Source organism: Ctenocephalides felis, unplaced genomic scaffold (genome assembly GCF_003426905.1).
Source record: "Ctenocephalides felis isolate EL2017-DRISC unplaced genomic scaffold, ASM342690v1 CF-g0.4_SCAFFOLD_01492, whole genome shotgun sequence".
Lineage (NCBI taxonomy): Eukaryota > Metazoa > Arthropoda > Insecta > Siphonaptera > Pulicidae > Ctenocephalides > Ctenocephalides felis.
This window is the reverse complement of record NW_020537646.1, coordinates 58,205,569-58,231,139: the sequence shown is the minus strand read 5'-3', so window position 1 is coordinate 58,231,139 and position 25,571 is coordinate 58,205,569. Positions and strand designations below refer to the sequence as shown.

General features: G+C 31.8%; 1 protein-coding gene across 1 annotated transcript in view; it reads right to left on the bottom strand.

Annotated features, from left to right (window-relative positions):
- Positions 1–25,571, bottom strand: part of LOC113371666 (neuropilin and tolloid-like protein 2) — a 658,950-nt gene that overhangs the window by 406,999 nt on the left and 226,380 nt on the right. The window lies entirely within an intron of this gene.

The following is a 25,571-nucleotide window of genomic DNA, read 5'->3' as shown; positions in this document are numbered from 1 at the left end:
AACTCGACGTTTTATCAATTTTTTATTTCATTTTTTTTTTCATGCAATTTTGTGTGTTTTTGTGTTATTTGGTAATTACAGACGTTTTGAGACCATGGTATGCCTCATCTTTAGTGTAATTTTGAAAACAGTTACTTTTACACTACACATTCTTTAATATTTTATTTAAATTACTTTGAATTTTTGAAAATACAAAAAAACACCAACTGTCTATGTCTATGTGCAGTATATGAAAAAACTGTTTTGAAATTACGCAGAAGATAAGGTATACCATGGCATCGAAACGTTTGTAATTACCAAATAAAGTGTGTGTCAAAAATATGAGTGTCGTGGAAAACTAAAAAGTTTTTATATAATTAATTTAGAAAAGAAAATTGATACAAGATATTGGACTTAAAATAGGTACTTACAGACAAAAACAATTAAACACTACACTACACGAATTAACACTATTGTAACACCAAGCTATCAGTAGTTCAAACATTTAAAACTGATTATGAATTAGAGTTAAAAAACTAAATTTGTGTACATAGTTGTTGAAGTCTAAACGCTGAATGAATGTGTTTACAAAGATTTTTTTTTTTAATGTGAAAACTGGTAAAAACATATGGTTTCGGAAAGTAATAAAAAAGGGACACGCTTCATTCAGTAATAATATTCTAGAGAAATATCTTGTAATCATTGCAGAGTGAATAGCTGTCAAGCCTCTTGTTGATTGCTTTATTGCTTAACGATATTCGACAACCATCACTAAATCTTCTTTTAAATATATAAGTTTCAAATTGTAAAATACTCGGGTTTAGGAAATCAATGTTATGCCGAAGGTTATTCATGCGTTCTGTGAGCATTGTTTTGTACTGATTCTTATTTTTTTAATTATTTTTATGTTGGACATTTATTTGGAAAGATTTTCGGATCGAATTTAGATTTTAATTTAGTAAATATTGCTGGAATAGTGTTATCTGGGGTAAAGACCACTCTAATTATTATTATGTTTAATAAAGAGTATTTTCCATGCATAGTAAAGATCGTGTATAAAGGGTGATCAAATGTTGAGAATCAGAATTTTTACTTAAGATTTGTGATTCTTATGAGAGGTTGTTATTTAAACATTTGTTATTAGACAAGCATAATCTATTAAGTTTATAATGGAGCCTATTTTAGAAAAGAGAGGATGGTAGGAAAGTTAGTTTAGGTATCGAACTGTGTAAGTTTGTTAATGATACCAATTAGTAACTATGTCACTATTCAAGACTATTTCCAAGCATAACTCTAAACTAACTATTAAAAATAACAAACATATTTTCTTACTACGATGCCGCAAAGAAAAAATTATTTCCAATTTTTATCAAATTAATAAATTTGAACATCTTAATCGTTTGAAAGAATCGTTAGAAAATTTGACAAATTATATCAAACTAAATTAGAATCAACGAAAATTGTATTAGACTATAACACAACAAATGGTTAAATATTTTTTTCCAACGTAGACATTCCTGAAAGATTGCACTACATTTTTGCATTAAGTCCAAATTTTGCAGTTTCTAACAATACTCACAAATTTAATTTTATAAAGATTATCAGTAATTGAGAAAACAGTTTATAACAAATTAAAGAACCAAAACATCAAAATCTCACTATATTTTCTGCAAGAAATTCATTTCTTTTACCAAAACATTATACACAATCTCCAACTATAACTATATCTTAAAACATCTAAAATTGTGTAATATTTGTGAAAAATAACCCAGAAATCATTGACACAAGAGCAGACAAAGGCAACGTAACGAAAATACTAAGCTAAATGTACAAAAAATAGTAGTTATAGAAAGAACTAAGCATCCGACTTGAATTATTCAAAAAACTTTCTGGTGGTGTTGACAATTACTTTTAGAAAAAAAAAAAATTTTGTATGTCAAAAAAAATTCAGATTTTAATTCCGGATGAAGTTCTAAAGCTAACTCATATACTTTAAATATATAATATTAACTTTTTAATTTGTATGTATTTAATTTGTTACAATTTGTATAAATATTAGACAATGTTACAGTATTTATAATAATCTATTTGAAAACATTTAATATTACAAACATTTCGTTACGGTACGGAAAGTTCCAGCAATTAAGGCACGATGGCATACACCACTAGTTTCATTTGGTTTCAAAATTAAGACTCTTTAATTGATAACAGAAAGAAAACTAAGTTATGTTGGTTAAAAAAAGGCTTCCATACGTTCATTGTGGTCAGAATATATTTTGACGGTTTAACAGTTGCAATGCACGATGCCTTTGCGCAGTGTATCGTTTGCATTTCTTAGAATTTTGCAGCTTCTTGCCTATATCATTCACATAAGGGCTTTTTTTATACCTAAATATTCTGTACACTCTCGACAGTTATAATTTTAAGTCAGTCTCGAGTCTAGACAACACAGCGGGGCAGTTACCATTGAAGAGATATTAATTACTGGTTCTCTTCTTGATATGTAAAAACAACACTTTTTAAGATTTATCGATTTCATTTTAAACTATAACTTACATAATTAAGTGTTGATATTTTAGTCTGCACTTGTTGGCGGTTCAATTATGACTAACTCCCGCTCAATAATAATCAGTTTTACCTGATTCGACCCTTATTGTCGGATAAGGGTCAATTTATAAACGTTTCATATTAATGGTACCAACTTACAACATAAAATTACAAACTTATCTTAATAAAAATGTGACAAACATAAAATATTATAATAAATACATGATAGTTTTTAACACCTCCCTTGCAAGAATAAAGCCGTCATCGGCGTATTATATAAAGAAAAATTAATTTTTTCACTTTAGAATATAAAATACCTATTAAAATATTACAATATTATAAACATTTACAATAATTTAACATATCAAAAATTTCAAATTTTTATTAAATAATTTATGAAATTTAAACTTAACATTACTGTTTACACTTATTCTATGATTATTATTATTGATGAACTTATCCTATGATTACTTAATTTATTTTATTTTTTGACTGTTTGATAAAGATTGCGAAAATTATGGGTCTTTTAATCATTTTCTAAAAATATTTTCAGTTTATTAATATGGACTTGTACCGGCTTATTATGAACTAAAGCCCGGTGCACACGACGCCAGTTTTCATGCCGGACAGTTTGTTACCTTAGCAACGGCATGATAAATCATAATTTACGATCTTGCCCGACATAATTTGCGATCTTGCTCGCCAGATTTCACGTTTAAAATCTCTATTCACAACGGCGGTATACTCATCATAATTTCTATGTAAAACCGTTGCCTTAGCAACGTCGGAATTTGATTCCATAACAACTTCTGTCCTCGCAAATTCCTGCCGTATTTTACGAATAGAGCATGTCCAATTTGGCGATAGATGAACTATCTTGTGGCCGATACCTTCAGTGTCCAATAGGAAAGCTGTATTTTGTCACGTAAATATCAATGCGTACTTGATTCATGTACTTCGATTTTGGAAGCGTTTAGTTTTTATTTTGTAAATAGCTATTGGCTATGTGCAAAGGCATGGAAGGGGAAGTCAAATCGACCGAAGCGTTCGTAGTGGCTACTTTGAGCATTCGTAGTGGCTATTATAACCGAAATTTTAAACAAAAACGCATAAAATATTTGTTTATTTCAAATTTAAATAAGATAATTAAAAATGAGCCACCAAAGCTGTTGTATAGTGGGTTGTAGAAATACTAGCAGAAAAAGTGACTGCAATTTCTATACATTTTCTACAGCTAAGTGGAAAGAAAATCAACGGGAAAAGTGGATTGCTGCGGTTAGAAGAATAAAGTAAATATCATAACCTTATTGTTATAAAAATTCAATTCGGAGTACTATAAATAGTTGTAAAATTGTTATGTTTAGCAAAAAGAAAAATTATATAATAAATTGTTATATTATCAAAATTTAATGCTTACTAGAAATAATTGCTTTGCAAACAATGTCATTAATACAAGGCTAGAATAATGAAAAATATATATTTATATATTGTATATTGATTATGTATAACTATTATCTATATATTAATTACATTTTATTTTATAATGATTGTAATTTTATGATTAAAAGAAAAATAAAAGTTATCACATAGCGCTAAAATGTTTATTTTGCAAACAGTTTAATTAATACAATGCTTAAATCATGCAAAATATATATTTGTAGTGTTGATGGATCACCGCCGTGGGTTCCCAAGCCCTATGATCGCATTTGCAGTGAACATTTTATTAGAGGAAAAAAATCGGACAAGGTATTGAGTCCTATCTACTTGCCAACAATATTTACTTCAATTTACAAGCCTCAAAAAGTTAATGTAGTTCTTTTTCCTGCAGTTTTATTTGATGGATGATGGAATCAAATCATGTTTTTATAATAATGTCTATTGTAAATCTTTAGTTTGACCAAAAATAATAAAAAAATTAGTAAATTAATTTATTATTTACTTATTCTATTGATAAAATATTTTTATCATTATTATATTGTTATTATTAAGAACTATTCCGAGATTATGACATTAGCTTTAAGGCACTTAACCTTAAAAATGTTTACTGCATTTCTTTATTTAATTAATCATTATACTTAATTAAGTTTTAAGTACGTTGTAGTAAATTAAATAATTTCAATAAACATTCAGCATTCACATTATTACTGTATCTTGTTTATTATTATTTATAACAATTACATAATATCTTTTTTCTTTAACAAACATATAAAACCCATGAAAACCACACGCTGATAGCAACAATTAGTTCATGTTTGTTACTGCATTGGCGCTGCAGTCACGTTCTGAGCGAATTGTGTACATATAGCGTCGTGAATAAATGATTAGTTTAGGAAACGCAGTTCAGTAATTTCAAAATATTCGAATTTCCGAAAAAATTCAAATATGCATTTTTTTCAAATTTTTGAAATTTTATCTGAATTATCAAAAAATTTCAAAATTTCCAAAAAATTTAAAAAACTAGTGGCGTGTATGCCTTATAGCAAATTGCTGGAACTTCCCGTACCGTAACGAAATGTTCGAGAAATATTGAATGTTTTAAAATAGATTATTATAAATATTGTAATATTGTCTAATATTTATAAGAATTATATTAACTGAATTGCAAAGTTAAAATTATTTGTTCAAAGTATATTAGAACCTAAGTCAGAATTAAAAATAAAATCAGAATTATTTTCAATATACAAAAAAGAAATTAAAAAAAAAATTGATAAAAAATTATTTTGAAACATTTTTTTTTTCCAAACTCAATTATTTTGTTAAAACAAGCAGAAAGTTCTTTGAATCATTAAAATCGGACGCTTAGTTTTCTCAAAAACTGCCATTTTTTGCACATTTAACTCTGCATCTTCGAAATGGCTGGGCCTGCCTTTGCCAAAAACTAGTAACCACTTCTCCCAAAGATTACAAATTGAATGTTCTTCAGATCCTTCAAATCCGACACTCCGTTCCCTCAAAAACTCGATTTCTATTTTCTGCACTCTTTGCTCTATATCCCCGTAACTGCTGGACCTACCTTTGTCAAAAACTTATCAGCACATCTACCTATCAGTGGGAATCGAATGTTTTTTTAACCATTCAAATCGGTTGATCCGTGCGCCCGAAAACGTGAATGAAAAAATGCGGACACAAAACACACACACACACACATCCATTTTTTCTGAGATATGCCAAAACGTTCAGAAACCTTCAAAACGTCGAGAAATACAAAAATTTTCAATTTTGATTTTTGGACGATTACAATAACTTACCCTACGGGAAGTTAAAATCAAATCGTTTTATTTCAAAAATTTCGAAATTTGCAAAAATACTTATATTTAAAAAAAAAATGCGAACCTTTTTAATATTTATATATCAGTATTTTCCGATAAAAATACTGATTTTCAAAATCAATATTTGTTATACTAAACTGAAGCATTTTTTTTATTATTATTATTTTACTTAATCTTAATCAAATGTGCTACATATATATTTTTGTTTACAATTCTAACAATCGCAAAATAAGAAAACGGTCAATAAATAATAATGTTATTCAATAGCACATCAATTATAATTTGAATCCTAATAAAATAGTACGATTTTCGAATTTAAATATTAGTTTTTAAAGCCGTAAAAAGCTTTTGACAGCATCGGTCGTAACCCGGTCGCCATTTCGTACTAGCTTGTTAGCGAGTTAGGTTATGTGACAGTTTCATTGCTTAAGGTTTTTTTCGATTCCGATAAGCTTAATCGATCCAAATATGTGAATTTTTTTATCAGTAATACTAAGAGATTAGTTTTATAGTTAAATCGAGCATATATTTGTCAATTTCATGACTCCCGCAATTAGGTTCACACAACTGAACCAATGAACTTAATTCCGTGAAAATCCCGCAATTACGAGAAGTAGACTTGAAATAGTTTTATCTTTAATTTTCAACTGTGCTTAAATTCGGCGGTGTTTCTAGTGTTAATAAGTTTGCTAATGACTACAGAATACTGTAACGTAATTACAGTATATGTTTTTCTAAATTTCTAACCCTAATAATTAAGTTTGAAAAGACTACTCTTTCGTAAGAGAGTACACGTTTTTTTTTACTTATTTGCATTGTTCCAATATAGCTAAAATATTGTAGTAATGAGAGAATCATTTATTTCTACCTTTTCATCTATGATCTTATATATATATATTATTTCTAATATATAAATTGAATAAAAATACAGGTATACCCCGTATAGCGCGCGGTACTTAAAGGGCGCGAATTCACTAGGGCGCTGGTATGTATGTATGTGTGCAGAGATCTAGGGACATTCCTGTGAACACGATAGTTTTTATCCGATTAAGCTTTTGAAATATACTTATATTCTAAAACTTCTAAAACATACAAAATTCCCAATCAAAACGTGATTTAAGCTTGTAGTTCTTGTTAACTTGAAAGACTTTAAAGATTTACGTTTGTTGGTAAAATTGTAACTTTTATTTCAAGTTTAATTTTTTTATTTTGAGTTTAAATTTTATATTTATTTTAAGTGTATATTTTTGTTTAATTGCCGTTAAAAATTATTCCTCTATTGTTTCATTTATTTGATTTACCGAAACAGTATTGATAATGATTATTATACTGCTATTACTATAATAATACCAGCTTTTATTTTATTTTTATTTTAGAAGTTTTTCAACTTCTTATATTTTTATGATTTTTATAAAACCAAATAAATGTTTAAAATAATATCAAAGTATTATTTTATAATTTACCGTACTTTTTATAACCTATTCAACTATATTTATCGAGGCAATACGATCAAAAATGTATGCTTCGAGCGCTATCACGGAATAACGTACAACGACTCCCGGCATTATATTCACGAACCGAATATTATCACGGAATTAGAGACAAACGCGTTTATCTATGGCGTAGTTCACCAAAATGCCGATTATTTCTATAAATGACGTTCTACGACGAAAAATCTTGTTTTATAATAATTTTAAAGGTCTAATTAATAAAATATAACATATTTAGTGCGTCCACTTTCCTATTTTCTCTAAAATTCGTCTTTAAAGTCAAACGTTTCTTAACATCCCGTAATATGGTACGTTTACCTTAGATTTAAAATAATCTTTTTGAAAATTACTATTAATCATAAAATAAGTGAAAATCTGGCGCAAAATTCTTGCTCGCCAGAAATCCTGTTACAAGGAATACTGGCGTTGTCCAGATTTCATGCTGGACAGTTTGTTACCTAGCAACGACATGATAAATCATAATTTACGATCTTGCTCGACATATTTTGCGATCTTGCCAGCCAGATTTTACGTGTAAGCCCGCTATTTACTACGGCCATTTCCTAATTACTGCCTATAACTGTTGCCACGCAACGCCAGAAACTGATTTTTATAACAACTTCTGTCCTCGAAAATTCCGGTCGTATTTTACGAATAGAGCACGTCCTATTCGGCGACAGATTGACTATTTGGTGGCTAGCACTTTCAGTGTACAATAGGAAAGCTGTATTTTGCCACGTGATTCAACACATGCACTTGATTTGTGACCTTAGGGTTTGGCAAGTGTTCGGTGTTTATTGTTGTGATTAGCCATTGTGCATGAATACATCGTATTCTAATATTGTCTAGAGTATAGTATACAAATATTATCAGAATGAATTCCCACAAGTGGTCGAGAGATTAAATTGAATTGTTAATTGATGCAGTACGCGAAGAAACTTGTCTTTACGCTACAGATTCGCCAAGCATTGGACAGAGTTGTATAAAAAATGTTGAGAATACGGCCCACAGCGACTCGAGATGAATGCCAGAGGAAATTTAAAGCTTTAAGAATCCAATACAACTTCGAGAACAATAAGATAAATGTAAGTTTTTCCCTTTTTTATTCAATAATTACCTTTAATAAAATATCCAGCATCTGACTAATGCAACTTATATACCGTATATGTCTATAAACCCTTTTTGTGGTACTTTTCAAAACTATCATTCTTGGAAAGTTTTCTCACACCGAGAAAAAGTAGAAGCTCCATTGAAACACCTCAGACGCAGCAAACACCTCAGACGCAGGAAACACCTCAGGCGCAGGAGTACCTTGAATGTGATGTAGTGCAGGAGGGGAGGATGACTGTGGTATATTTGAGAGACCTACAGCATCAGCATCAAATTTTGAGTGTTTTTCATGTGCTCCTACTACTTCTGCTGGATATATCAATGAACCACCAATGAGGCCAAAGAAAATTAGAAAGGACTCATCAAACGATGATATTTTTCTTGTGCAATAAACACACTGGCGGAATCAATGGAAAAACGACACAAAACACCAAAATATACACAAGAAGGTGCTGTATACCAAGTTTTTTCTTTACTTGTATCGCTTGTGAAACAAATTAAAAGTAAAAAGCGAAGGGCAATGACACTCAGTAAGGTTTCACAAATTGTATTTGAAGCATACACACAAGACTTTGAATATTCTTAATATAGTTCTTAATTATTAATTTATGAATAAAAATGAATATGAATATAAAGTATTTTATTTTCACCACTCATTAAAATACTATTAAAAATCTATATAGTAATAATAACATTATTATTAATAACATATGTTTTTAACATGGTTGTTGTGATTGATTGCTTTTTGAAGGACCAATTGTAAAATACTTTGATTATGACTGTATATATTGATTTTATATTAATAACAAGTTATAAGTGTATTTACAATAATTTTAATATTGTTTTTGATAACGTATTGATTGATTTGATTTATATGTATGATTTTCGATTGATGATTTTTTGTTTTATATATCAATATAACCGCATGCTTTGATTGGCGCGAACAACATAGTTATTAACACAATTCTATCATTTATATAAACATTTGCCCTTACAGAATTTATTAGTTATTGCCCTCTTTCAATAGCAGAATATTGGAAGGAAACAATTTCTGCCGTATTAAAATAATCACAGAATTTGTCACAGATTCTAAAGCATCATTGCTGCATCGATTAGACTTCTGCTCTAAGTTTTGCTGAGATGTGGGTAGCTGTGTTTCTAAATGGTTCATAACACAATCATTAACATTTTGATATTCATCTCTCACATACCACTGATGAGCATTAGCTTTTGATAACACTAAATTGTGCAATAATACACACGTGTATGTCATAGTCTCAACTTTATTGACATCTACGGTTTGTAATATTCTCCATGTGTAGACAAGAATGCCAAAAGCATTTTCAACCACTCTACGAGCTCGGCTCAATCTATAGTTGTAGATTCTTTTCTCCATTGTGAGACCTCGATGCGGATATGGTTTCAATAAATTTGTTTTTAAGTTGAAGGCATCATCACCTACAATCACATAATGCGTTTTAGTGTTATAGTATTTAATTTAGTATTACAAAGCTCGCAAGGAAAAGGCAAATTGAGAGAATTGTTAGCTACTTTTATGCCTAATAGGCTTGTATAAAAGACAGTTGAATCATCCATACGGCCGTTTCTTCCCACATCAAAAAACAAAAATTTGTAATCTGCATAGGCAAGAGCTAAGAGAACTATGCTGTCATTTCCTTTGTATTTCTAAATTTTGAACCATCACTTTGTGATGGACGAAATCTGTTATGCTTTCCATCCAATGCGCCTATGCAATGAGGAAATTTCCATGTTGTCTCAAATTTGTGTGCAACAGATTCCCATTCTTGTGCTGAAGATGGAAATTTTATAAAATTATCTTGAAGAACAATTATAATTGCTCCTAAAGTTTCTCTTACGATTTGGAATATGGCATTAGGTGCAATACGAGTTGAATAACTAATGTCTCAAATTTCCTGTTGCCAAGTATCGAATTGTAATACAAAGCCTGTCTCTCGGTGATATAGCTTGCCTCATAACTATATCTTGTTTCTTTATATATTTATTTATTGTAATGGCATCTGATCTGAATCATATTGATCTTTATATATTGTGTTACCATTTCCAACAAATCATTCCAAATACCATTTTCATTTCGCGTGTAATTTGAGTAACTGCCCGGATCATCTGCACTAAAAACATGAAATATAATAATAACATTACGTTTTATCAACTTTCACTAATTAAAATTAACTCACTCTAGTTCATTAAAAACCATATCTAAAAAAGTCGTTTGCTGGTCACGCCGCATCATCCAGAAGCGACTCCATAGCCGTTTGCGTCTTTCCCTTTCTTCCTTTTTTTAAATTATTAAAGAACTGACAAGAACTGCAGTCCTTTCGACACGATCGTTGTCAGACATTTTGACATTCGAGGTTATAGCGTATGCAATAATTTAGACATATATGCAACAGCACGAAATTGCAGCAATCTGGATTTCAATTCATAAACATAAGTGTCGTAATTATATTGATAATTGTTAGATTTTGTTAAAGACAAAACTCTATTTTTTACCAAATAGCAATTCGAAAGGCGTGTAGTTGGTTGAGTTATGAATAGTGGTGTCATGAATAAAAACGGAATACTTAAAGCATCTATCCCAATCGGTTTGAGTTTTAATGATAAATGTTCTTAAATTTTGCTCGTAATCCCTATGTATCCTCTCGCAGGAGCCATTCGACCCTGGTCTATATGGAGAAGTTGTTAATTTTTTTTATTTTTAATAAATTAAAAACATCTTTAAACAAGTTGCTGGTAAACGTAGTTCCCTTCGGATAATATTTCTTTCGGAAGACCGAACTTTAAAACAATTTCTGATACCACTGCGTCTGCAATCGTTGCGCTCTCTTGATTAGGAATGGGTATTGCGCCCGCAAATTTAGTGTGTTAAGATATATTTATTATCCGAATCAGAAATTGGATTCTCTAGAGGTAGTTGTTATTACTAAGGGTTTTTTAGTTAATCTAGATATTTTATTTTCTTGGCGTTCAGTGCATTTGTTGACGTACTCTTTTATTTGTTTCCGCATGTTCGGTCACTTATAGATATTTCTAATTCGATTAAATATTTTTTATTCCCTAAATGTCCTCCCGTTGGTTGAGATTTATGAAATTGTTCTAAAATTTTATTTAATATTTCCTCTGTCGTTAAATCGTCAATTAATTTATCATTGTAAATTTTAACTTGTATATCAGTGCTTTTTTTAAAATATAGCGTATCAACATTCTAAATTTTCTAAGGAAATGTAACAAAAACTTTTAAATTGAATAGAGAAAGAAATAGCAATTATTTTTATATTTTGTTGAATTAAATATGTTCTTAAGTTATATAAGGTAAACGTACCATATTACGGGATGTTAAGGAACGTTTGACTTTAAAGACGAATTTTAGAGAAAATAGGAAAGTGGACGAACTAAATCTATTATATTTTATTAATTAGACCTTTAAGATTATTATAAATCAATATTTTTCGTCGTAGAATGTCATTCATAGAAATAATCGGCATTTTGTTAAACTACGCGATTGTCCCTAATTCCGTGATAAAATTGAGCTCGTAAACATAATGCCGGGAGTCGTTGTACGATATTCCGTGATAGCGCTCGAAGCATACATTTTGGATCGTATTGCCTTGATAAATATAGTTGAATATGTTATAAAAAATACGGTTAATTAAAAAAAAACTTTGATATGATTTTAAACATTTATTTAGTTTTATAAAATTATAAGAAGTTGAAAAACTTCTAAAATAAAAATAAAATAAAAGCATATATTATTATAGTAATTGCAGTATAATAATTAAAATATAAATACTGTTTCGGTAAATCAAAAAAATGAAACAATAAAGGATTAATTTTTAACGGCAATTAAACAAAAATATAAGCTTAAAATAAATATAAAATTTCAACTCAAAATAAAAAAAATAAACTTGAAATAAAAGTTACAATTCTGCCAACAAACGCAAATCTTTAAAGACTTTAAAATAATCCTTAAAGGCTTTCAAGTTAACAATAACTACTAGCTTGGAATAGGTTTGATGGCAAATTTTGTATGTTTTAGAAGCTTTAAAATACATTTAATATAATATGGCAAATTTCTTTTAAAGCCTTTTCTGGGGTATTGGGTGAATATTTAATTGGAGCCATCGTTCTTTGAAAAACTGAAAGACTGATTTAAAATCATACCCAAATAAATTTACTGATATTGAATACAATTTTAATAATATTTAATAAACTGTATCAGACTATTAGAAAGTTACTGCATTTCACAGTAGTCCCGGCAACTTATTTTCGAGTAATTGCAATTCATATTAATTTAATAACTTACGATGTATGTTCGTTTTAATGATATGCAAGTTATATAATGGTTTTATTATATTACAAAAGCTTAATCGGATTAAAACTATCGTGTTTACAGGAATGTCTCTAGATTTCTGCATACATACATACATACCAGCGCCCTAGTGAATCCGCGCCCTATAAGTACCGTGCGCTATACGGGGTATACCTGTATTTTTATTCAATTTATATAATAGAAATAATTGATCATAGATGAAAAGGTAGAAATAAATGATTCACTAATTACTACAATGTTCTAGGTATATTGAAACAATCCAAATAAGTGAAAAAAATCGTGTACTTTTTTACGAAAGAGTAGTCATTTCAAACTCAATTATTAGGGTTAAAAATTTAAAAAAACATATACCGTAATTACGTTACAGTATTCTGTAGTCATTGACAAACTTAATAACACCAGAAACACCGCCGAATTTAAGAACAGTTGAAAATAAAAAATAAAACTATTTTTAGTCTACTTCTCGTAATTGCGGGGTACTCACGAAATTACGTTTACTGGTTCAGTTGTGTGAACCTAATTGCGGGTGTCATGAAATTGACAATTTCTTGACAAATATATGCTCGATTTAACTATAAAACTAATCTCTTATTATTTCTGATCAAAAATTTCCCTAATTTGAATCGATTAAGCTTATCGCAATCGAATAAAAACCTTAAGCAATGGAACCGTCACATAGCCTAACTCGCTAACAAGCTAGTACGAAATGGCGTTCGGGTTACGACCGATGCTTTCAAAAGCTTTTTACGGCTTTAAATACTAATATATAAATTTGAAAAAACTACTATTTTATTAGGATTCAAATAATAATTGATGTGCTATTGAATAAAATTATTATTTATTGACCATTTTCTTATTTTGCGATCAAAATGAAAAACTCCCGTAATAATGTACTATCCCGAAATAGTGTACATAATAGTTACCTTAAGCAGTAGAAAAAGTCTTCGAGTGAAAGTTGAGAGTTCATATTATTTACAATTGAATAAAAAACAGGCTTACGACCAAAATTTATGATGAAATATTGATGCTTCTTATATTAGGTGCGCAACTAAGTTCTCGCTGTTTTTTGATGAAAATGTAACACTATTATAAAAAAACTATTACATCTGATTCATTCAAACTATTTTCCATTTCTAGACACATCGTTTGTCTATCTTTCTGGTAAAGCTCGAACACTTTGACGCCAGAAGTGGTAGTCTTTTGAGGCTATCCACGAATCAAGTCATTTTCTGATGTCTTCGTATAAGTTAAACTGCTGATCGAGAGGCCATGTGCCATCGAACGGAACAAGTTAAAATCGGACAGTACAATATCTGGGCAATATAGCAGGTAGGGTAGGTTTTCCATTTGAACATTCCCAAGTAGGTTTTGACAGGCTTGAAAACGTGAAGCCGAGCGTTGTCATGCAGTAAAATCACTCTGCTAAATTGCATCAATTGAGTTCGATACCATTCTCCAGTGATGGTTTTGCTCAGTTTCATAAGCTCATAATAAATAATACTGAAATGGTCCCACATTATGGAAAGGAAACCTTCGCAGTGAATATTCGGCCGAGCAGCGATTTTTTTTCTTTGGATTGCTGTAATGTATTCATTTTTATGACCTGTCACGATGCGATGAAAAAACCTTTCCTTTCTCGCCGCTGGAGCAGTTGTTCACAGGCGGAAAAACGATGCTCGACGTCTCATGGCTTCAACTCACAAGGAACCCAAGTTTCTTGCTTCTGAATAATCCCCAACGCATGCAACCGCTTGGAAATGGCTTGACGTGTAACTCCTAATTCTGAAGCAAGCTCTTCTTGAGTTTGTCACGAATCTTCTTTGAGCAAGGCCTTCAATTTAGCGTGCTTGAAGCTTTTGGATCCTCCTTCAGGAGGGCGGTCGTCAACAGAAAAATCACCATTTTTGAAGCGACAAAACCCATCACGGCATGTTGTTTGCTTAGAGTAGCATTTCCGTAGCTCTCGATGCACTTGAGCTGCCGTTTTTTTTCGAATGAAAGAAGAAAATCAACACTTCCCGCAAATGACGATTGCTTGGCATAACATTAGACATTTTCACTTGATCAAAAGTATATAATGCAAAAACTAAATCACTTATGTAGCGCATCAGTTTGTTTGCCATATGTCTAAGCTTAGTTCATGACGTTTTGGATTTGTCAAAATCGACCAGCCCTTACTGCTAGAGCCATATACTGACAAACAGCGAGAACTTAGTTGCGCACCTAATATTTATCGAGATATTCGTTAAAGTTCGTATGCTAAAAGAAATCTAAGTGATTGTTTGATTTTTCGTCGGATGGTAGATTTTTTATTACGAATAATAAAGCATTTTCTTTATTTGCAATGGAAGTTAAAAGTTTTTTGTTTGATTCTTGGATATTATTGTTAATTATAACTGATGAACTATAGTATTTAAAATAAATTCAAAGTTAATTTCTTGATCTACACGGCATCTACATAAAAGTGACATTTGAACTGCATTGTCGGAAATATCATTATTAGTAGTATCTAAAGCTAATGTTTGTAAATCGAAAAAAAGATCTAGATAAGCTATAGGCATTGGTGTTAGATTTTCCTGATTTATAAATTATTTCAAATTTGTATTCCTCTAAAGAAAGTATCCAGCGCATTTGTCGAGAATTAGGATTTTTGCATTTATAAAAATAGATGAGAGGCATGTGATCTGTATATAATTTGAAAGGTTTGCCATATAAATAAGGTCTAAGGTTTTGGCCGAATGTAAGGTCCTGGTCGCGTACGCGATAGGCAAATCTTTCCCGTCAACTTTTTGTGATAAGATTGCGCCTAATGCAAAACCGCTCGCGTCGGTAGTTAAATAAAACTTTCTGTCAAAATCAGGATATTGTAGTAAAGGGGGATTGAATAGCCTATTTTTTAATTTGTTAAAAGCTTCCTCGCACTTATCCGTCAAACAAATTATACGTCTTTTTTTAATAATTCTGTTAAAGGTAATGCGATTTGTGAGTAATTTTTAATAAATTTGCGATAGTAGCCAGATAAACCTAAAAATATTTTAATTTCTTTCTGGTTAGTAGGAGAAAAAAAAATTTTTACTGCGGCGATTTTTTGTGGATCGGGAGAAATTCCGTTAGTGACCTAAATATGCGAATTCATGTTTTAAAAAATGACATTTTTCTGGTTGTATTTTTAAATTGTGCTGTCTCAATTTTTCTAATACTTCTTTTAGTTTATTATTGTGTTTGTCAAGCGTTTTACTGTAAATTATAATGTCGTCCATGTAAACTAAAGTTTTCATTTCTTGTAGTCCTGATAGTATCATGTTAGTCAGTCGTTGTAACGTTGCAGGACCTCCTTTGAGCCCAAAGGGTATTCTTTTCTACTCAAAGTGTCCGTCAAAAAAAGTCAGTCAAAAATGCTGTTTTTTATTTGTCAGTCTCATTTAATAAAATTTGATGAAAGCCTTGGGCTAGGTCTAATGTCGTGAAAAACCGAAAATTTCCCAGTTGATCTATTATGTCTGTAATACTAGGTAAAGGAAAAGCGCCTAATTTTGTGATAGCGTTTAGTTTTCTAACGTCTACGCAAATTCTACATTTTTTATTTTCATTAGCGTCAGTTTTTTTAGAACTACAATTATGGGAAAATTCTAAAGACTTTGAGAATTTTGAAAGATATCGACGTATAAATTTGTGTTACTTGTTTATGAATTTCGTGTTTGTGGACATGTGGTAGTCTATATGGCTTAACGTAAATAAGTTTGTCATTGTTATCAACTATAGGTATAGTGTGCGTAATTGTGTCTGTAGGCAAAAATTTATCATTTTCCAAATAAAAAAGATCTTGAAGTATTTTACAAATATTCAATATTGATTTTTTTTTAGTTCCGTCAAGTAATTCGTTTGGATGCATTTCAAAACTTTACTTATTCTTAGATTTTTATAATCGGCTATTATTTCATTATTTTGAACATTGTTGAATAAACATTTGATGTCGATTGTTTTTTTATTATTCGAGTCTTTCAAAAACATTCAATTCCTATTGACAGAGAGATGTGCTGATTAGTTTTTACTAAAGAATTGTCCAGCCGTTACGGAGATACGGAGCAAAGAAGGCAGAAAATAATAATCGAGTTTTTAAGAGATCGGAACATCGGATTTGAATAATGCAAAAAAAACACTCAATTCGTAATGACGGGAAAAATTGGTGATTAGTTTTTGACAAAGGCAGGTCCAGTGGTTCAGGAGATACAAAGCTAAATTTGCAAAAAAAGGATTTTTTGAGAAAACTAAGCGTCCGATTTGAATGATTTATTAAACTTTCTGCTTGTTTAACTAAGTTTTTGCTTTTGGGAAAAAATTTTTGTTTCAATTTTTTTTCTCAAATTTTTTTTTTCATTTTTTTTATATTGAAAATAATTCAGATTTTAATTGTAATTTTGACTTAAGTTCTAAATTACTTTAAACAAATATTTCCAACTTAGCAATTTAGTTTATAATTTTATATAATTCTTATAAATATTAATATTCTTTTTGAAAACATTTAATATTACTACAACATTTCGTTAAGGTACGGGATTCTCCAGCAATTTGCTAAGACACGATGCCATACACATCACCAGTTAAAGTTTAAATTAGTATTTTTACTCACAAAAATGTCCACCCCGGAACGGGCCCGAACTAGTTTTTTTGATTACCCTCTATTTCTTGTTTATTAGGTACGTCCTCCGTATTTTCGTTTTCCGTATGACCATCCGTTTGACAATACGAACAAGATTCTTTTTTTATTTTTGAAGTTGAGGATTCTGGTTTCACGCACATAACCAATCACTCACATCAACATAATGAATTGCACACCACACACTACACCATCACACGATCAGAATTTACACCGTATTCTTCTACTAATGATTGTTTACAATTACAGATACAAGGACAAATACACCATTTGCATGGTTCAATGGTGCCAACACCAGATGAACAGCATCAATTTCTGCAAATATATTTAATTTCGTCGATGGTGGATCAGCTTAATGTGCGGTGCAATATGCAGGAAGAGTTAAAGAGACGAGTTATTGAACAGTTGCAAGCATTTTTTCACGCTAATAATGCTGTTTTTAACATGTTCAAAACAGCATTGGAACGAATGCCATCAGATACGCACAAATTTGTCATAAGAACGGATTGTACCCCAAGAGGTAACATGTGCAAAGATTTAATGCACCCCACTGTTAATGATGTTGCTGCAATTATTGTTGGCGATCCAATTAAATCGCAAGACATTGTCGATCAGCGAAGAAGCAATATCATGCATTGCGTAAACGAGACACATCGTTGTACACATTGTACGATGCGTTATAATATCCAATCATTTATTGGCAAGGGCAAGACGGTTACGACATCACGTTGAAGATGATCGATCCAATTACAGGTGCAATATTAATACACTAATTATTTCTATTGTTGCTATTATTGGTTTCTATTAACAATTCATTTAATTTTGCATTTTCAGGCGTATCAACGAATAAAAATCTAAGCGCAATGAATTACTATGCATATCGTATGATGATTCGTACACATGATGAGAATGTCATTCTGAAGTGCCGTCGGCTATTCCAACAATTCGCTGTCGACAGGTATGTCAAAGTCGAGACCAAACGTTTAGCGTTCATTCGATTCAATCAGGCAAAGCTACGATCTGAGGACTATATACACTTGCGAGATGCTATTCATTCAGATCGTGATGTTCAGAATATTGGACGTCTCACGATTCTCCCATCATCTTATACCGGAAGTCCACGCAGCATGCACAAATACGCTCAAGACTCTATGACGTACATGCGACATTATGGAACTCCGGATTTATTTATTACGTTCACTTGCAATCCAAAGTGGACGGAAATTGAACGTGAGTTGGGAACGGGCCAAAAAACCGCAAGATTGCTATGACATAATTTCCAGAGGATTGCAGCAAAAACTCAGGGTTATGATGGATGTGCTTACTAAGTATCGAGTTTTTGGTGACACACGTTGTTATATGTACTCAGTGGAATGGCAGAAGCGTGGACTACTGCATGCTCATATCCTAATTTGGTTGCTGAATAAATTACATTCAAATTAAATGGATGACATCATATCAGCTTAAATTCTTGATCCAGTCACTGATCCCCATCTACACGACATTGTGAAGACACATATGGTGCATGGACCGTGCGGCGCATTATCGCCCTGCATGGCTTTTGGAAAGTGTACAAAACGATATCCACGACCGTTAGTTAGTTAGTTGCTGAAACAATCACAGGGAACGATGGATATCCAGTTCATCGTCGGCGTTCAAAAGAAGATAATGGTCGAATTATCTAAGTTAAAGTTCAAAATCAAGAGATTGAGATCGGAAATGAATTCGTTGTACCATATTGCACGCTGCTATCTCGAATTTTCAGAACACATGCAAACGTTGAAAGTTATCATTCGGCCAAATCAATCAAATATTTGTGCAAGCGACATGACTGTGTTTGGTATTGCGTCGGAAAATGCAAGACCACTAGTATTATTGACCACCGCTTGCATTAATGTTCCGTATACTTGTTTTTGCTATTTATTCAGCAACGGCACATTATTTCGAACATATTCCTGCAATGTATCAACATTGTAAAGATTATTAGCTTGAATGCGCAAGCGATGCAAGATATCTTTACATATGTCGTCCTTGTATTTGTTCCATAATTGTATTGGTTGTGAAGGAAAACATGTGGTAATGATAATTGCGAATAGCGTTCGTATTTCGTACGCATGTGAAGAAACAACTGAATCCGCAAGTGTTAGATTCCAATGAGAATCGTTCTCCAGCAAACCCGATAGTTGACATGCTTCTCGAAATGTTTGGCATCGGTGGCCATTCACAGTTTTCAAATGCTTAAATGATTTTGGTCCACGTACGTTTACCAACAGCAGTCGCAAATAAAAACATTCATCATTTCTAGGATAAACAGTATATATGCGAACGAGTGCATCAGTGGAAAACACATGTGGCCAATCTAGAATTGGGGTTCCTTGTTTGCGACGTTGGAAATTCTTTGTTGACTGATTACAATTGTAATACTTGGGCATATCAACGTACATCAGCCTCGCTGCGAGTGAAACTGCTTCACACATTGCAAAGAAGCTAGTCAATGTTGTCGATGGTGATCTCTCAGCTTGTTGTGCCGCATTAGCCTCATTGAAGTAAACTCTTTGACCATTTTCCAAATGCACTGCTAAATGTATAACTGTGGGATATCTTTCATGAATTTGAAATGACAATGATCCCCACAGTGCTTCATTATTACTGACCTATCTGCCAATTTAGAAGCTGCTAATTTTGTCATTTTCGACGTCAATTTCCGACGCAATACCAAACAAAGTCATGTCGCTGCTTTTTGTGACGTACTTGCACAAATATTTAATTGATTTGGCCAAATGACAACTTTCATCGTTTGCATGTGTTCTGAAAATTCGAAATAGCAGCGTGCAATATAGTACAATGAATTCATTTCCGATCTCAATCTCTTGATTTTGAACTTCAACTTTAATAATTCGACCATTATCTTCTTTTAAACGCCGACGATGAACTGGATATCCATCGTTTCCTGTGATTGTTTCAGCAACTAACGGTCGCGGATATCGTTTTGTACACTTTCCATAAGCCATGCAAGGCGATAATGCACCGCACGGTCCATGCACCATCTGTATCTTCATAATGTCGTGTAGATAGGGATCAGTGACTGGATCAGGAATTTCAGCTGATATGATGTCATCCGATTCATTTGAATGTAATTTATTTAGCAACCAAATAAGGATATGAGCATGCAGTAGTCCACGCTACTGCCATTCTACTGAGTACATATAACAACGTGCGTCACCAAAAACTCGATACTTAGTAAGCACAACCATCATAGCGCATTTGTGCATGTTGCGTAAACTTCCGGTATAAGGTGATGGTAGAATCGTGGGACGTCCAATATTTTGAACATCACCATCTGAATGAATAGCATGTCGCAATTATATATAGTCCTCAGATCGTAGCTTTGCCTGATTGAATCGAATAAACGTTCGGTCTCGACTTTGACATACATGTCGACAGCGAATTGCTAAAGTAGCCGACGGCACTTCAGAATGACATTCTCCCCATGTGTACGAATCATCATACGATATGCATAGTAATTCATTGCGCTTAGATTTTTATTCGTTGATTTGCCTGAAAATGCAAAATTAAATGAATTGTTAATAGAAACCAATAGTAGCAACAATAGAAATAATTAGTGTGTAAATATTGCACCTGTAATTGGATTGACCATCTTCAACGTGATGTCGTAACCGTCTTATCCTTGCCAATAAATGATTGGATATTCGTACAAACATCGTACAAACGATGTGTCTCGTTTACGCGATGCATGATATTGCTCCTTCGCTGAACGACAATGTCTTACAATTTAATTGGATCGCCAACAATAATTGCAGCAACATCATTAACAGTGGATGCATTGAATCTTCGCACATGTTTATCTCTTAGAATACAATCCGCTCTTATGACAAATTTGTGCGTATCTGATGGCAGTCATTCCAATGCTGTTTTGAACATGATAACAGCATTATTAGCGCGAAAAAATTGTTCAAACTGTTTAATAACTCGTCTCTTTAACTCTTCCTGCATATTGCACCGCACATTCAGCTGATCCACCATCGACGAAATTAAATATATTCGCAGAAATTGATGCTGTTCATCTGGTGTTGGCACCATTGAACCATGCAAATGGTATATTTGTCCTTGTATCTGTAATTGCAAACAATCATTAGTTGAAGAATACGGTGTAACTTCTGATCATGTGATGGTGTAGTGTGTCGTGTGCAATTCATTGTGTTGGTGTGAGTGATTGGTTATGTGCGTTGTATCTTCTACCTTGCAAGTCGACATAAAGCCGCCTTCTTGAATGATATTAGCTCCAAATGAAGTCATGCAAAAGCAGTTATTATATTGAAGGATGTGTTGAAGAAAATTGCTGGAATCGGGGTCACTTTCATCGAACAATGATTTCAGTGGCGGTGGTGGTGCAAGTAATGGATCCAGTTTTACTTTTACGCTTGCGCAGTACAATCCAGCCGTTCTTCTTTTGAACTTTAACGCATTGCAATATTGGCATGTGGTCGTCATTGGTCCAATATCAAAATTTTTATCATCTCTATAGTTCGCAGTGATATCATATTCGAATGCCAAGCGATTGTATGATGCCAATAATCTACGTGTACTAATGCGTTGTCTCAACCGGGCATTTTGTCTTATTATATTTTGTCTGCCTTCGCTTAAGTTTAGTGAATACACTTGCTGCTGGCTTGCGTGGCTTGTGCGGTGGCCGATGTTTGCACGTCGTCCTGTACGCATTTTAGATTATGGACAGAGTGGTGAATTTAACCTCAAATGTACGATCCACATAATTTACACAGTTTAACTTACCACCTTAAAGACAAAATTTTCACAATTTCACAGTAAGCACAATGCCGGTTTGTCACATAAATTTAACTGAGCTGTGAACATTGAGATGTCAAACAGTGTATAAACCGGCGCCATCTACCGGCGGCGGTTTGGTTTGTAGTACATGCTAAGTATCAGAAATAACGCCGTATGTAAAAAAAGAAGAAATGTTTTCCGCTTTTCTGTTTTTTTCTTTAATTTTCTTAGCTATAAACCTTGCGGAGCCCGAGACCTTTCCAACGAATGCAAAATTGTCGAAATCGGTTCGTGCGTTCTGGAGTTATTTCGTCAGGAAGGAAAACCCGACTTATTTTATATATATATAAAAGAAGAAGATTACAAAGTTAAAATTATTTGTTTAAAGTATATTAGAACTTTAGTCAGAATTAAAAATAAAATCTGATTTTTTTCGATATACAAAAAAAAAATTATGACAGAAAAAAATTAAAAAAAAAATATTTTGAAACAATTTTTTTCCAAAATCAATTATTTAGTTAAAACAAGCAGAAAGTTCTTTGAATCATTCAAATCGGACGCTTAGTTCTCTCAAAAACTGTAATTTTTTTGACATTTAGCTCTGTATCTTCGAAAGGGCGGGGCCTACTTTTGCCAAAAACTAATAACCACTTTTGTCAATCATTACTAATTGAATGTTTTTTAGATCATTCAAATTGTATACTCCGTTCTCTCAAAAACTCGATTTCTATTTTCTGCACTCTTTGCTCCGTATCTCCGAAATGGCTGGACCTGCCTCTGCCAAAAACTAATCACCACTTCTCTCCGTCATTACAAATTGAATGTTTTTTGAAACATTCAAATCGGTTGATCCGTGCGCCCGAAAACGTGACTGGAATATTGTATCCATGCATACATACACACACATCCATTTTTTCTGAGGTATGGCAAAATGTTCAAAAACCTTTAAAACGTCGAACAATGTGAAAATTTTCATTTTCGATTTTTGGACGATTACAATAACTTACCCTACGGTAAGTTAATTATATATGTAGGGTAGAGTGGGGCACAAAGATTCAATTTGACTTTGAGCAAATATAAATTATATTGTAAAAACCAGAACAATTTTATCACAACAAATAACACATATCAAACGAACAATTATCTACTTCATCATTGTATGTGTATTTTTGCATTTTTCCAAAAATTTGTCATATAGTCCCATTTATCTCATAGGTGAGGTCACTTGGGTCGGCCTGGTGGCAAACATATCTTATTATAAGTTTAAAGGTATTTTGCAAAATAATAACTACATTATTCAACTAATGCAAAATATAAGTAACCTTGATCAGGCATTTTGTCAGAAATATTTATCACCAGAGATCGAATAACTATTTATATAATGTATATTTTGTAAAATTACTTTATTTAACTTAATTTACTTTTCTGTTTGCTATTTTTTATTTCTCACTCCTGGCAAGGGGTAATGTTCAGTTGGTCCTTTTTATACCATCCAGGTGTAAGCTTTTAAATTGGTTATATATAAAACTGTCAATTCTCAATTAAAATTAAAATTACTTTTAAAAAACATTTAAATAAATTTCAAATATTGTTATGGAACAATTCTTATCTTTACTGGTTTTTGAAATATTGGTGGTGAACCTTTTTAACCTCGGACCTCAAATATAATTGTCCATTCTTCGATAAATTCATAGAAAATCTTGCCAATTTATTCTACATAATTAGTGGAAACCAACCTTGAGCAAATTCTATTTTACATTGCATTATCAATTGGTTTAATTCATTACAAACTTCAACAGCTAAAGTTTTTTATCTAATTTAGAAATATGATCGATGTCTGACTGTGTCTGAAATGCGTACATTTTGACATATCGTTTTGAAGAAATTCATTCAAAATTCTAGGACATTTGTTTTTTTTTTTTAAAGAATTATAGTAAATAATTTTTCTGCTATTCTCGTTTTAATACTGGAACTGTTGATACATTTAATAGAATGCAAGCTTAATACGCAATTCTCAAAGTATTTCATTCCAGAAACTTGTAATTTCTTGCATTGACATTATTGATATTTTTTTAATTTTGAATGCTTTTGACCATCTGAATATTACCCCTTGCTAGGAGTAAAAAATATAAAATAGCAAATAGAGAAGTAAATTAAGTTAAATAAAGCAAGTTTACATAAGATGCATTATATAAATAATTATTCGACCTCTGCTGATAAATATTTCTGACAAAATGCCAAATCAAGGTTACTTATATTTTGTATTAGTTGAATAATGTAGTTATTATTTTGCAAAATGCCTTTAAACTTATAATAAGATTTGTTTGCCACCCGGCCGTCCCAAGTAACCTCCCCTATGAGGTAAATTTCTACAATGATGAAGTAGATAATTGTTCGTTTGATATGTGTTATTCGTTGTGATAAAAATGTTTTGGTTTTTACAATATAATTTATATTTGTTCAAAGTCAAATTGAACCTTTGTGCCCCACCCTACCCTACATATATATTTTTTATTAATTTTATTTATATTCATGGAATGTCACATAAAACTTTTTAAAAAACAAATCAAAGAAAAAATACCTATTTCATTTTCTACTTCTCCATGCTAAAATTTGAAACTTTTATGTAAGCTCAGTAGTATTATTAATATTTATACACAAAATCCCGAATTCAAAAAGTATCTGAAAATCTTGAAACGTAGTCAGTATTCGATTAATTAGAGTTTGAGTATGAGTTTGTACAGTATAAGTCGAAAAAACAAAAAAGCTTGAATTGTATTATATGTACCATGTTTCCAAAAGAAAGTTTGTAAAACTTCCAGTTAGATTTTGTTAACAAAATATGGAAAAACGAATAATGTTAATGTATATTATAAATTGACTTAGAAGGTGCGCCCTTTAGACCTGCGGTATTTCAAAGTTGAATAACTCTGTCGGTATTTATCAGATTTTGACAAATGAACAAGATTTATTTAGGATATTTCATGCCATTTATTTCAAACCAGGTTTAGAATACAACGTCGATTAAATGACCACCTTCATTTGATACACAAAAAGCAGCTCTTTTTTGCGCATTCTGCATAACATTGGCCAGCATTTCAGGCGTTATAGCAGCTATTTCGGCCTGTATGTTACCTTTTAATTCGTCGATTTTCTTCGGCTTGCTGGCATAAACTTTGCTTTTTAAATAACCCCAAAGAAAAAAGTCAGGTACGGTTAAATCTGGAGAACGAGGCGGCCACTCCAAATCACCATTTTTCGACACAACGTGTCCCGGGAACTTGCGCTGCAAAAAATGCATCGTAGCAACTGCGGTGTGGCAAGGCGCTGTCTTGTTGCAAATA